We start from the raw sequence: 13738 nt of genomic DNA on the forward strand, positions 1-13738 counted from the left end.
CATTATTTCATAGGACTTTGATAGTTCCGTACAAATCTTTCCAACTGGAAGAACACATCCATCAGTGCCAGCATGCCAACTGTGATGTAAACTGACTAACTGGTTTGGACTTCATGTGTGTAGTTCTTTTGATATCTCTTGCTAAGCTCTGGAGCTTCTATTTGTTGTAGAAAACTATGAGATTAATTCCCAATCATGCAATATCTGACACTGCAGCTTCAGTTGGTCATTTCCATTTTGAACACAACATCTTCCTGCGTTAGCTCAACTGTATTTGTCACTGAGACGCACATGATCCCATCACTTGACTGTGTTTCTACGCACGAGGGGAGAGGCAGAATGAGTAGTTAGGAAGGAATTGCGTTTTTTTTTTAATCAGTCCTTTCACTGGAGAGAACATTTAGAGACATTACTGGCATAGTCATGCACAGCATTTTCCAGACTATGTTTCTGTGAAAGATTTCAAAAAGAATTTGAAATATGATGTTTTGTGAGAGACAGATTAATTCAGCCTTGCTTTAGAGCTGTAGTAGCTTATGGTAGAGTAAATCCTACCACATTACATGCAGATCTTCATTGTCTGAACTCATGTGGCTCATGTAAAATGTGTCGGGGAAATAGACACTGGTGGAGACCAGAAAAAGGGATCTGTTCTACACAGGGAAGGGATCTCAGACAGGATCCAGCCAGGGAAGAGCTGGAGGCATGCAGGGGCACTGCAGGAAGACATGGGCAGGTGGTGGTTTCAGTTGGAATGGGATGGGGTGATACTGCGTGGGATGGGACAGAAGCTGCCTCTGCCTTCTGCAGGCAGACAGGCATGTGGGGCTGCTGTTTTATCATGCAAACCTCTTTCACACCGGGTCACTCCTGGGCAGGTTGGTGATTCAGTGGAGTTTATTTCCCAGTTTCCCATGGACACTCTTCTATCCTTAAGCACTATTCTCCCATGGTAGTCTGAAAACATGCCTACTGAGGGCTCAAGTGCAGCTGAACTGCTTCTGGAGGCTCAAAGCTTACATTCCCAGATAGTCTGGGCACAAGGAATTGCAATACTGAGCAAAGTGGTACATGGGTATTTTTAATGGTCCGGATTTAAATTCACATTAAGAAAAAGTAGCATTGGAACACAAGACTGAAGTGGGATCTGCTAAAGCTTTGTTCACGTTCAATCCCTGAACCACCTTCACTTTGTGAAGGTCAGCAAATCCGCCTCTCAGAGCCTGTTCCTACAGCCTACAGATTGCACACTGCAGCATCTTGGCTAGCAACTTCTGTGGGATTGTGCTTCAAAGGGAAGTCTGGGGGGGCACGTTGCAAAATTGGGCTCCTGGTTACATCCATGGATACTTACTGTCTATTGTTGAAAATTGCTGTTACATTTCCTTCAAGAGTGGCTGCTGAAACACTGCATCCAGCTGCTAACAGCTGGGGTGCTGGGGAATATAATGCATGTGCTGAGCTATTTTCCCGGAAACCTTTGAGATATCTAAATACAGTCTTAGGAGGGCAATAATTTTCACTCAGGATACCTTCTTTTTGTCAGCTTCCTCTGCCAGTGGTGTTCCTCTGATGTCTCATTTTGTGGAAGGAAGTAGAAAGGCTCGTTGCAAACAAGAGAGGATGCTGCTTTACCACAAAAGATCTGGCAAAGTGCTCTGTGGGTTTCAATTCATCATGAGTAGTGCATGATCAAAAGAGCAGCTTCATTCTTTTCCTGTATCAAAACAAGGGAAGCTCAGAGGAACCTAACTGTTCCCATGCACGCCAGGCAAGAGCTGGATGAACGCAGCAAAACCTTATCGAACAGAGGAGATGAGCTCCCTCGCTTGCTGTTAGCTTGCACAGGGCAGTTCATTGGCTGAGCCCTGGAGTGGCTGAGCACTGACTCACAGAGATATTTGCCTGCACCTCAAAGCAGTGCACACCATGCATCATCTTCAGAAGATTCACAGTAGGAAGAAAGAATAATTCACCATTTCTGCACACTAACACTTCAGTATTTATTCCAAAGGCGCTGCACAGGATGCTTCGGCCCCAGATGTTGTACAGTAAATGGTGGAAATGGACATTTTCAACACCTCATGGGCTTATTTACCTTAGGATATTTTACCTTAGGATATTACTAGGCTAACAGTTATTACTCTAACAATTATGCCCACATACGACACAACCAGCTGGCAAGGAATACATTGACAGAAGAGGAAAAAATATAATTAATATTGCTGGATTGTTTGTTTTTTATCTTTTTGTCCTCACAGCACCATTAGAGCTTGGTTATCTCAGGATGGCTAATTTGTTTTTGAAAGAAACTCCATCTGCGGAACATGTTTTGCTAAATCTAAGCCAAATTTGGTAGAAAAGAATTGTATTTTTGCATGCCAGAAAGCGATGTATTTCCTGTTAATTTTGCAGACATGGCTTCTAATTTTCTGCCCAGTTAATTGAGCTCAGCTCAGCTGAAAGGCAGTCATTACCAAAACCTCCTCTAAGCTGTCACTGAAGGGAGAAACAAGAACTATTTATTAGAAGTTATTAGATTTTAATAAAAGAGGAAAGAGAAGTGGATGTGGGTTTCTTAGGAAATAAATTTTTAGCTCTTTCTTTTGCCAAGAGAAGGGAAGCTTTTACAACTTTGAACCCTTCCATAATGCACAGTGCAGGAGAATTAAAAAAAAAATGAAGAGGGGGGGTATTGGACTTTTTGCCTTTAATTTTGTTGGCTGAAATAAAAGTGCTCAGTGTCCTCTTGGGTATGATTTCTCCAGTGCTGAGCAATGCAGCGTTGGAGTAAGTATGGCAAGGTGAGAAGAGTTGGAATCTTCAGGTGCCAAATTCTGAAAGGGCAAGGGCTGCCTTTCCGATTCATCTGGGAGACCTCTTGCATGGCAAAGCAGTGTATTTCATTGCCTTCTGTCTTCAGCTGTAGGCTGAAGGGAGCTTGTGCCTGGGACAGCAATACCGCAGGATGCCACAGAGGTACTTCCATGCTTAGCATCACAAAGCAGGTGTTGCTTTTGTTGAGGCTTTTGGCAAATCCTTCACCCCATAAGCAGGAATAGGAGTACTGTTTACAGAATATAGAATGGCCAGGGTTGGAAGGGACCTCAAGGATCATGAATCTCCAACCCCCAACCTCCTCTGCAGATTCTTTGCCTCGTTAAAACTAAATGAAGATGTTGAGTTGTAGGTGCTATGAATAATCCCTCCTACGTACATTGCTGCACATTAAACACCACGTACACAGATCTGAGCTCACAGGCCCAAACTGCAAATTGTGCATATTGCCTTCAGCATCACAACTGTGTGCTCTGAAACCTCCAGCAATTTCTGCTTTCTTAGAAATCTTCCTGGCAGGTAAATGGAAGGAAAATGGGCAGATGTGTGAACAGACACACATGCTCATGAACCATCAGAGGGAAGGGTCTCCCTGCAGTCAGGCTCAGGTAAAGGAAGGTTCTGCCTCTCCAGATGCTGATATGAAGTAGTAAAACCCAAGAAAACACCGGTGCGAACAGGAATGGAAGAACCAGGCTCCAGCTTTGCTCTTGGCTGTTTTTCCTCAGGGGATGACATGCAGGATAGCTATGGGACCAGGTGCTCCCTGCAGCAGTGTGCAGCACATCTTACTGCTTGTGCTGAGCTTCCATGAGAGATGCACAGTTTTGAGCTGCTTACAGGAAAGCACAGCTTTCAGCAGAGCCCGATGGATACAACATTCAGAAATGTTGCTTCTGAAAGCTCGGCTCCCTTCCTAACTACTTAAGCCATCTGTATGGAAAACGGAATTGAGGTTCACAAAGCAGCTGGATGTTGCTGCTTTTTTCCTTGAGAAGCTTACATTCTACATCTGTAAATTAACACAGCTGCTCTCAGTTGGTGTGGATGAGGCAAATTGCTCTGCTGTGTGGCTGAGCTCTTACTAGTGGGTGAACCTTAGCTATATTTAAGAGCTGCAGCATTTATGCTCTCTAAGCTGTACCTAGATGGTTTTGTCTGCAGAGGTGGGGTTATCTTTGTGCCTATATTTCTATAACTTTAAGGGATTAGGTGGAAGCTCAGTGTGGTTTGCTATCAGCAACCAAATAGGGATCTAGCAGGCTTAAGGCAAGGAGTAAGCAGTGCTTTGTGCTGTCAACAGAGGAGCGAGAGGGAGAATAGGATTGTCTTGGATCTTGTTAGTCTGTAAAACAAGTGAAGTGGTATTTATTACTGTTTATGGAAACTCCTCAGGGCTCTGCCATTAGGAGAAAAGGCTTTCTCTGTTCTGAGTTGTGTTTTTTTCCAGCCTACCTGGAAAAGATGCATTGAGGTGGCCTGTAACAACTGAAGTGTAACCTGCTGAGCATTTCTTACTGGAACCATCTGACCAGCTCTGTGTTAGGTGAGTGTTTCTAACTTCTAAGCATTCATCTCAAGTCCTCCCTTCCCCTGTGCCTTATAAAAAGAAAAGCTAGTAGAAAGAGTTTGAGGAAACTTAAGAGGAGAGAGTAGGTCTTCTGCAGTGGCTCCATTATACTGCACTGAAACTTCTGTGTTCACTTCACTGGTTTTTTTGGGGTTTTTTTTTTTAGCCTGTATTTATTTTATAAGTGCATCTTGGAAGTTGGACTTAAGGATAGACTTCTCCAAGATGCAAGAATTAATTTAAGCAATGCATCATATGCCTCAGGATGGAGTTTTCCAGGACTATAGGCTGTTAGGTGGACGATGAAGGTGAGCTGAATGTGAGGAGCAAGTCCTTCAGCTGTGTGTGCCCAAAGGGACAAAGGTTCATTTGAACAGCAAAGGTAAACGCAGGGGAACTCAGGCTGGTGCCATAGCTGTTGGGTCTCAGCAATGATGCCCTTCCTTTGAAACAGCAACCTGGAGCTGGTGTGTGCAGGTATGGCAGGGAGGATCCCTGATTCTCTTTAAAGCCCCTGTGAATCATACAGTACTTTTCAAAAAGGGAAATAATGTACTGATTGTGCTTTGTGTTCTTTGCCTTGAATGTGTGTAATGGGAAGCACTGGCTTCTGCTCTTGTAGAGGCTGCTGCATGTCATCCACATCATTTTCAAGTGAGCAAACCAATAGTGGACAAAAGTATTTGCCCAGCTGTCTGTGGTGTTAATGCAATGATTTGGTTTGAGAGATGCCATGAGCTCATGGAGTATCTTTCTGCTTATATGTGCCATCTTTCTGAGAGCCACTGGGCTGCCCAGGTGCAAGGGGAGACCCTGAGCTGTTCAGCATCACAAATGAGCAGCATCTTAACTCCTGCTTCCTAGGCCAGACAATTACAGCCCTGGTAGTATGCTTTGCCACATGTTGTAAGACTTTGAAAAGCAAAAACTACTGTGAAGATGGGCCATGTATGTTACCTGTCTGCCCAGTGCAGTCAGGGCAATGTTGCAAAGCTTTTGCAGAAAGGAAGGTTGCTGTGAAACCTAGCATTGAAACTAATGGTACTTCAATAAACTTGCAAATGTAGGGGTGTAGAAACACAAGCAACTGTATAATATTTTATTGCCCTTCATACAGCTGTGCTCAGTTGTTGACAACATGGCTTGGGAGCAAGCAGATGGTTTTGCCGTCCAGAAGTCTGGAATTCATTAGTGGAAATTTTCAGACTTTTTTAATTCCTTGGCTTTGCTACAAGTCAAAGCAAACAGAGCTGAAAATTCATAGCAAGAAGCACGAAAGAGTTTCTTTGCTCTCTTTCACCGAAAAAGTGACTGGACAGAAAATCAAACACTTGAATTTCTTTTTCCTGGTTTGCTTTATCTGTAGGGGGGAACTTTACAGAGGAGAAGAACTCTGAAGAGCTTCTCTGGATTTCAGGTTTATTTGGAGAACACCAAGAAGATACTTGCTAGTAAAGACTCTGTGCTGATGTCTTAAAGGAAAGGGAGGGAGATAGGAGATGTTAATTTACTCCCTAAAAAGTTTGAACTGTGTAGTTTTCTCCAACAAGGATCTGTTCTCCTACCGAAAGCACAAAATCCTGTACAGAAGTAAACTGTATGGTGACTGTTGCTCTGTAATACCCAGACTTGGGATTGAAGCAAGGCTCACTGGATGTATTGCTCAGGGTTGCCCTATGTGGGGGGCAGCAGCATCTCCCCATCTCCTGGCAGCTCATTTCCAACCTTTTGCAGCCATTTCCCTTGAGGTCTGTGCCCTGAGAATGCTCCAGGAGCCACCTTTCCTCCCACCGTGTTCTTTCCCAGCAGCCTTCAAATAAGATATGCTCCTGTTCCCTATGGCACTATCCTATCCTGTTACACTCCCCTATGTTAGATTGCAGGGGGAGCTGGGTTCTCATCCAGGGCCAACAGCTTTTCTGACAAATAACAACTTGGAGGGCCTCTTTTTCCATACGTAAGGGAAAGGTGGAGAGAGAGAGAATGTGCACGTGAAACCTCATCCACTGAAGTATTTTGGCACACGAGAAGTTCCAATGTGAACTTCTGAAAGCTGCATGAGTTGTGAATGCTAAGGTGCTTCAGAGGCATCCGCAGTCTGGACGATGTTCTGAGACTTATGTCAGTGCAGGCTGATGAAGCTATGCTGCCTGAGACTTTCAAAGAGTTGGGTAAACTTCTTAGGAACTGGGAGACTCAGTTGATTGAGGGGAAAAATCGCTGTTTCCTCCTTCTCTGTCTGCCTGCATTTCCTGGCTGAGTTATGTTTTCTCCTCCTATGCAGACACGGAGGGAGCAGATCCCATGTGTCATAGCATCCTCGAAGCAGAAGTCATGTCATAAAGGAGCTTCTTCTGATGACTCTCCCCAGTTGGACTGAGGTTAACACCTTGGCTGTCTGCATCTCTAGTTCATAGCATGGAGAAGGTGCTGTGCTTCCTCACTAAACATGTGTGCTCTTTGCGCCTCAACAGCCAGTAAACAATGTGACTCAGAAAATGAAATCAGATTTTTTTTTCTCTTTAAACTGGAACGTGTAATTATTGGAGATGACAATCTTCCATTTCTTGGAAGAGGGCAAAGAATCTTAGCTGGGATTTCCTTAATATGACTCAGTTTAATACTCAATTCATGGAAATCAGTGAGAAGCAAAGTAGCTGTCTGGTCCTTAGTGCCAGGGTGTCAGTGCTGGCGCCCATGTGAGTAGCCAGCCTTCCCCAGAACGCATTACTGTCACTTCCCAGAACTGAAATTCTCAGTCCAAATCCAGCAGCATGTGACAGACTGACTTCTTTTAGCTCTGCATGCTGTCAATGAATTCAGAAGACTTGATGTAAGATATAATTATTCCATACTGGAGAATTCCTTGTGACTGTACGGTGTTCTAGTATATCCAAGTTCAAACTGCATTCGTTGAAGTTGCTTAGAGGTAACCCACCTGCCATGAAAAACTGGGATTTATAAGTGTACACATCCTGGTTAAATGATGGCCTCTTCATTCCTTAAATTCAGCACCTATCTGACTGGGTAAATTTGATTTAATAAGCCTTACTATAATGCCATGGCAGAGACCAAGCTCTGAATCTGAAGTGATGGTACTGCATTCAGGTTCTCCTTTAGGCTGTGACAATGCTGTGTGTAAAGCTGTAAAACCAGCAACACAAATACTGTCGTGGCTTGAAGATTTTAGCATGACTTCCTCTGCAAATGTGGGCAGGACTTCCACGGCTTGTGAAGCCAGGAGAGACTTGTGGCCTTCCCCACTCCCTGCTGCAGCCTTGCTCATGTCCTGCAGCATGAGTATCTGTGAGGGGTGGAGGAGAGCCTGGTGCATGCAGCTGTGCAAATATGGGCTGTGGCTGCTTTGGTTTTGTGTGTCAACCATTTTTGGTCGATTGAATTGAGAACTGTTTGTGTTCACTGACAAATTGTAGAGCTTAAAAAAAAAAAAAAGTTTGGATTTGACCTGAAATAAAGTGCAATGACTGGGGAGAATATTTAAGAGCAAGACCATTTCAAAATATAACTAACATATAGGAAACATAAATATCTGCCTCTCTGAGGAGTTCTTGTATATGGTTTCTCTTGAATTCCCCAGTGTGAAATGAAAATGTGCCCCAATCTGATTTTGACAAGGGGTAGGTTATGGCAGACCCAAAACCTCTGCAATTCTAAAAGTAGAGACATAGAGGGGGAATCATAAGCTGTTGGGGGGATGGCAGGGGGGAGTGAAGAAGCTGTAGAGATGATTTATTAGCATTTAAAATGAAAAAACATAGAAATAGAAGTTGCTGTGAATGCAATACTGTGGGATTGGGATTGATGGTCTCTGTCCAGATCACAAATATCATATCAAATGATTGAGACAAATCTCGGTATGCATTTGCTCTGATCTCTCCCACCATTTGCACAGTATGAGCTCAGCAGAGGTTTGTGCTCAGGGTGGAGAGGGTGCAAAGATGTGGGATGTTGTCAGAGAGCATCTCTGGTTTGCAGGTAAGGAAATACTGTGGATCTTAGTGCGGCCCTGGTGGGAAGGTGGTAGGGTGGAAGGTCAATGAAAACTGCAGCTGCTCTGAGTGTAGGATTGGTGCTTGGGGGAAGGCATCAACCTTTGTGTGCCCAAGCTCTTGTTTTCGGAATTTTTTTCATTTAATCCTTCACTTCTAAACAGCATTTTCTTATGCTGGAATCCAGTGGGAGACAGAAGGACTTCCAGCCTCTGTCCCATCTTTGACTGAAATCAGCATCAGAAGTTTCAGGGTGGTGCAAGAAATCCTTAACAGAAGATCTGAGAAATAACCCACGTGTGAGATGAGTGGATAGGTGGATAGGCCTCACCACAGTGCTGAGGTGAGATGCACAGTCCAGCTAAGCAGCAGGGAGACAGGAGGAGAGCCGACAAAGAAGAGCGGACAAAAAAGAGCATCAGTGACCTTGCCAGGAGTTCTACCTCCTCTCCGTGACCACAAGGTCCCCTGGGGAATGTAGTTCTTCTTCTCTTCTGGACAGGTACCCAGGACTTGAGCATTAACAGTTAAACTCCAGTGCCCCACATGATGCTATGATGTGGAATACCGAAAGCCTAAAATCACAGAACCATGACACCTTTCGATCTCATCAGCTGTTGGGCAATAGTGTCCCATACCCACCATCTTAAATGTTAATGTCTTAGAACTGTGGGTATTCAGCAGTGTTTGTCTGAGAGGTTCTTTACTTCCAGTCTCTTTTTAAACAATAGCTGCAGTGCTAAATACAGCAGTCCCTCACCTTTATTTTAACCACAGACAGCATTAAAAAGAGAAGGAAAGTCTTAAGTTCTCAATAGGTTGCCTTCTGATACTTATCTTGAAATAATAAGGGCAGTGGATTTGAAAGTGTGAGGTAAAGCCAGATGCATCTTGTTACATGGGCTGTTTGTAGACAGTTGGATTGGTTTATCTTCATCTGGAACTGCAGATACGAGGAGCTCTGCAGAAGCGTTTCATCCTCCTGGCACCTCACTCCCCTGCAGCTCTTCCCAGCTGCTCCTGCAGCAGTATTTTAACAGGGCAGGTTGGCAGAAGCCATGTAGAGGGGTGTGAGGATGGGGGAAGTCAGGTTTTTATTCAGCCCTCCCCTCTCTTGCTGTGTGGATAGTGCTGGTATGTGTGCCGGAGAACAGCAGGTTTTGATTTGCATAATCAGAAGCTTCTTGCCAGAGAGCTGTCTAAAGGGCAAACCAGAGGGCAGCCAGCAGCAAAACTATTTTCTAGCTTCAAAGGTGTTCCTTTCAAAGGCCAGTTTAAACCCTTGAAGTATTAAAGCTGAGAAAACAAATCAGGAGAAGAATGGAATGAAATTATTCTTACCAAAATACCAAGCCAGATTCATGTGCTTGGAAGCAGGAATTAACCAGAACAGCGCAGGAATTGCACTTCACCCTGCTGTGCAGTGTGGGTGCAGGTTGGAAAGCACTGAATTCCTGCTGTTGAGAGCAGCCTGCTCTGCTCCTTCCAACCTCACATGGTCTGTGAGGTCCTGTACTTAGGAAAAATACTGAGCAGCTAGGCCTGAGAGCCAGAGATAGAGGGGTAGGGGAGCTGTACAGATACCCACGTCCCTCTGTCGGCATTTCTCACTCTACCTAAGGACCACACACCATGTTGAGAAAACTAATCCTGCACCAAAAGCAAGCTTTCTTGAAAAAGCTACAGAATGCTTCTAAGCACTGCTTCTTCTCCCTGCCATCTCCAATTAAATTCTTTGCAGCTCCTGCTATGAGGAATTTACATAAACTCAGGAAACTCATTAATGCCGTTTAAAACCCAGTGCTTTAAATGGGTGATTATTAAATGCACCTTTGTGTTTTTCAAGTATTGCGAATCTAGCTAATTAGCCAGTTTGGCTTTATGTCACATACATAGTATATCATCATGGTATTTCTGCTGAAAGGCTGTCGTTGAATTAAATCCTGAATGCTTAATTCTGTCATAGGTATGATGTTGATTCACGTGTGTGTAACTCCTCCTAACGTGAATTTCCAGTGTTTTCAACCCAGCTGTTGGACTTGTTCTCCAACAGCTTGAAAGCCGTTAATCACCATCGCGTACTCTTAAACTGAAGAAACAGACTTCGACTCCCTTTTCCTAGACAAGTCCTACATGAATTGCTCATTGACACCTCCACTGAGAGAACCATCAGTGCAACAAACATCCTTTCCTCTCCTTTCAACTTCTCAGCAGAAGAAAGGTGTTGCTTTCACTTCAAAGTGCCTTGCTGATCATCTTCAGGACTGGCTGTGGAACTGGGCTGGATGCACAGGACCCGGCTGCGTCCTGTCCAGGCACTATGCCATGCACCACTCAGCCTTCTTCAAGCACCAGCAAGGTCAGCCCCTTACGTTTATGCTTTTTTCTCTATTTGTGAACCTCAGTCAATTTAAAAGGAATGACTGTGGGTCGACAGCAGTCACTCTGCTACCAGATTAAGAAGAAATGAAAGGAAAAATCAGTTCAAGCTGGTAGCCCAAATATTCCTGAAGATCTTGGTAGGAAGCAACTCCATCCTATGTTATTAAAACTGAAATGATGGCAGTGACAGTGCTCAGCTTTTCTTAACACTGCAAATATTTTTCTTGGGAGTATATGAAGATTGCAGAGTATATTAAGGATTGCAGAAGGTACAGGAGTCTATCTGAGGAAGGTGGTGGTGACCTGCAACATACAAAGGCAGCTTTTGGTCTCAATTTTTACATTTTGAAGTAATTCTCATTATTGTTCCTTTTCTCCAATTTATTTTTTCGGTGAGTTATCATTATTAACACAAGAACTGCTGCTGTTTATTTCAGTATGAGTCTAGCTGCGGGTTATTAGTTCTCAGAATCTGCAGGCACCATTCATTCAGTAGTCTAAAAAAGGTGGTGAACAAGGAGTTTCTAAACATCAGAGCTGGGTTATAAAACCGGAAAGAACTTCCATTTGCTCACCCATCACCTTCAGCATCACACCCAGATCCACTTGCTCATGCTGCCTCATAGGACAGTGCTCAAGCTGAGCGCTGTCACCAGTGAAAGGGCCATAAAGCAGTCTGGTCTACTGCCTATCTGCTCCTCCTCATTTTTCCCTGATGTTTATCACACTTCTTCTATACTGCAGTTCACATTCATCATTACTTCATCTGTCACTGTGTACTAGTGACAGTGTCTTGGTCCTTTTACTCTCTGGGGTAACTGTATTTACTGAAACTCCTCAGTAGGAAGCTCAGTCTTTTGGTGTCTAGTGCAGAAAAGAACAAGCTGCGTGGATGTGGATGTGTATCTGAATCTCTTGGTTATGCAAATGCAGTTTGAAATGTTTGTCCTTGAACTGCTGCTGAAAGCTTTTCTAGGCAGATAATGAGCACTGTAAGAACTAGTACCAGCACTAGGCTCACAAAAGAACGTAAGCAGAAATCCTTCTTTTCAACCATGTGCTGAATGATTTTCATTGCTCCTCACTTTTGCCTAACTGTGCCCCAGGCAGCTCCCTTGTTACTCGATTCTAAAGCAGGGACATAATATTCTCCTTGCTGTACCCTATTATTTCCTTCTTTTATTTTCGCTCACTTGTGCAAAGACAGAAAAAAGAAAGTAGCAGCTGGGCAAAAATTTCTGATCTTTAGAGCGTCGCTTCATATTTGCATTCAGACTTTCATGTGAAATTGCATCACTTGACCTTACTTGCTTCTCAGCTGCCTCTTAGAGCATAAAAATGACAACTTTTGAATTATAGACTGTAAAAAGTACTAATTTTCTAAGCAGTCTCCTGAGAAGAGCACTTCACCAGGGTACAGCAGAATGTAGATATCCTGTTCATGTTGTTTATGGTTGAGGATACTTTCACGTGTTTTGACTTGTAGACTTAAACTAATGAGAGATGGGATCATTTTGATAATCTTGTTTGAGTGCTGCAAAATGTGCTCCTTCAAGCCACAGGCCCACCAAAATACAGTATGTGTATTCTTTAATACACTTCCAAAAAATCTTGGAAAAGCCAAATGGCATTAGACAGATAAGCCTGGGAAGTGTTGACTGGTTAAGTAGTCAAAGCGGCACATTAACCACTAATCAGTGCAACTCAGACTTTCAGCTGAGTCTTTTTTGTTTAGCATTCTCCATGGGAATATCACATGGGAAGATGAAATTTCTTGCATGAGTGAAACTTTGGGCTCTGATTTGTGATCTTTGCTAATTAGTGCTGCAGTGATGTCTGGAAAAAAAAATCCCACAGTGCTGCTTTCCCACTGCCTGTGCCACGTGTTAGCTACCACCCCAGAACCAGCAGCAGTGAGGTCTGAGTCTTCCCAGGTGCTGACACACCAACCCGTGAACAGCAACAAATTGAGATCAATGGTAGTTTGTAGTAATACACTGGAGGCTGAGGAGCAGATGGGCTCTCTGTGAAGGAGGTAACCTTGAGTACTGGGAGGGAGAACAGCTGAAAGTGGTGAAACTTTGAGCTATTGTACATCTGTATTTGTGTATATTTCTTAGCCCCTGTGCTGGTTTTCTTAGAAAAGATCATGAGTTTGGTATGATTGTGTAAAAAATAAAACACCATCAAGAGCTAACAAGTTACTAAAACCCATGTTGTACAGAGAGTAAAAAAGACCTATTATATTGTTTCATGTAAATAACAATGTCCTTTACTACACACGTCTGAGATGAGTAACTTCCCCTTCCATCTGGGCTAGGCCTGGGGAAACACAAGACCAGAGATTGCTTCAGAGGGGAGGAGCAAGGTGATCTGAAAACAAGACAAACTGGAATGGTGTCAAAACAACCCATCTGATGGCACAGCGGGGGCTGCAGTGATGGCAAATCAGGGTCTGGTTGGCCCCATTCTGAGGTGTGGAAGGAAGAAAACACAAGGGGTTGGTATCAAGGATGGTGCGTGCAGCTGTACTGCACAGGCAGTAAAAGTACTCGTAGATGTGTTCCTTCTCAGAAGCTAGTTTAAAGCACAATTTCTGATAGGATACTGTTCTTTCATTTTTTGACTTCAAGATATTTTAAATCTTGTCTTAAAATTGAAGCGTAACTTCCTCTAGAAACTCCTGTTCTGCGTTAAGGAAGAACCATGGCTTTTAGTGAGTTGAAGTGCTGATGTTCTGATCTTTATTCTTCTTTCAACCTTACCATCAACAGCAAAAGTGACGAAGTTTGGCACAATCACTCCCCTATGTTAAGGATTTTCTCCAGGAAGAGATGTTACATAAACTAAGCCCTTGCTTTTGAGTTTGAATACAGTGTGCTTGAATCACATGTGTTCAAACAGCCGCTTGAGCTACATTTGCCAGCAGCACGCTGCA

The 13738-nt window shown here is 43.6% G+C and overlaps 1 long non-coding RNA gene across 1 annotated transcript; it reads left to right on the top strand.

Moving 5' to 3' along the window:
• The first annotated feature begins 3890 nt into the window (after positions 1–3890).
• Positions 3891–8051, top strand: LOC125700049 (uncharacterized). Its single transcript, XR_007379763.1, has 3 exons — positions 3891–4004; positions 4289–4384; positions 6693–8051. It is a non-coding gene; the product is annotated as an uncharacterized LOC125700049 (long non-coding RNA).
• The last annotated feature ends 5687 nt before the right edge of the window (positions 8052–13738 follow it).

Source organism: Lagopus muta, chromosome 14 (assembly GCF_023343835.1).
Source record: "Lagopus muta isolate bLagMut1 chromosome 14, bLagMut1 primary, whole genome shotgun sequence".
NCBI classification, from domain to species: Eukaryota; Metazoa; Chordata; class Aves; order Galliformes; family Phasianidae; genus Lagopus; species Lagopus muta.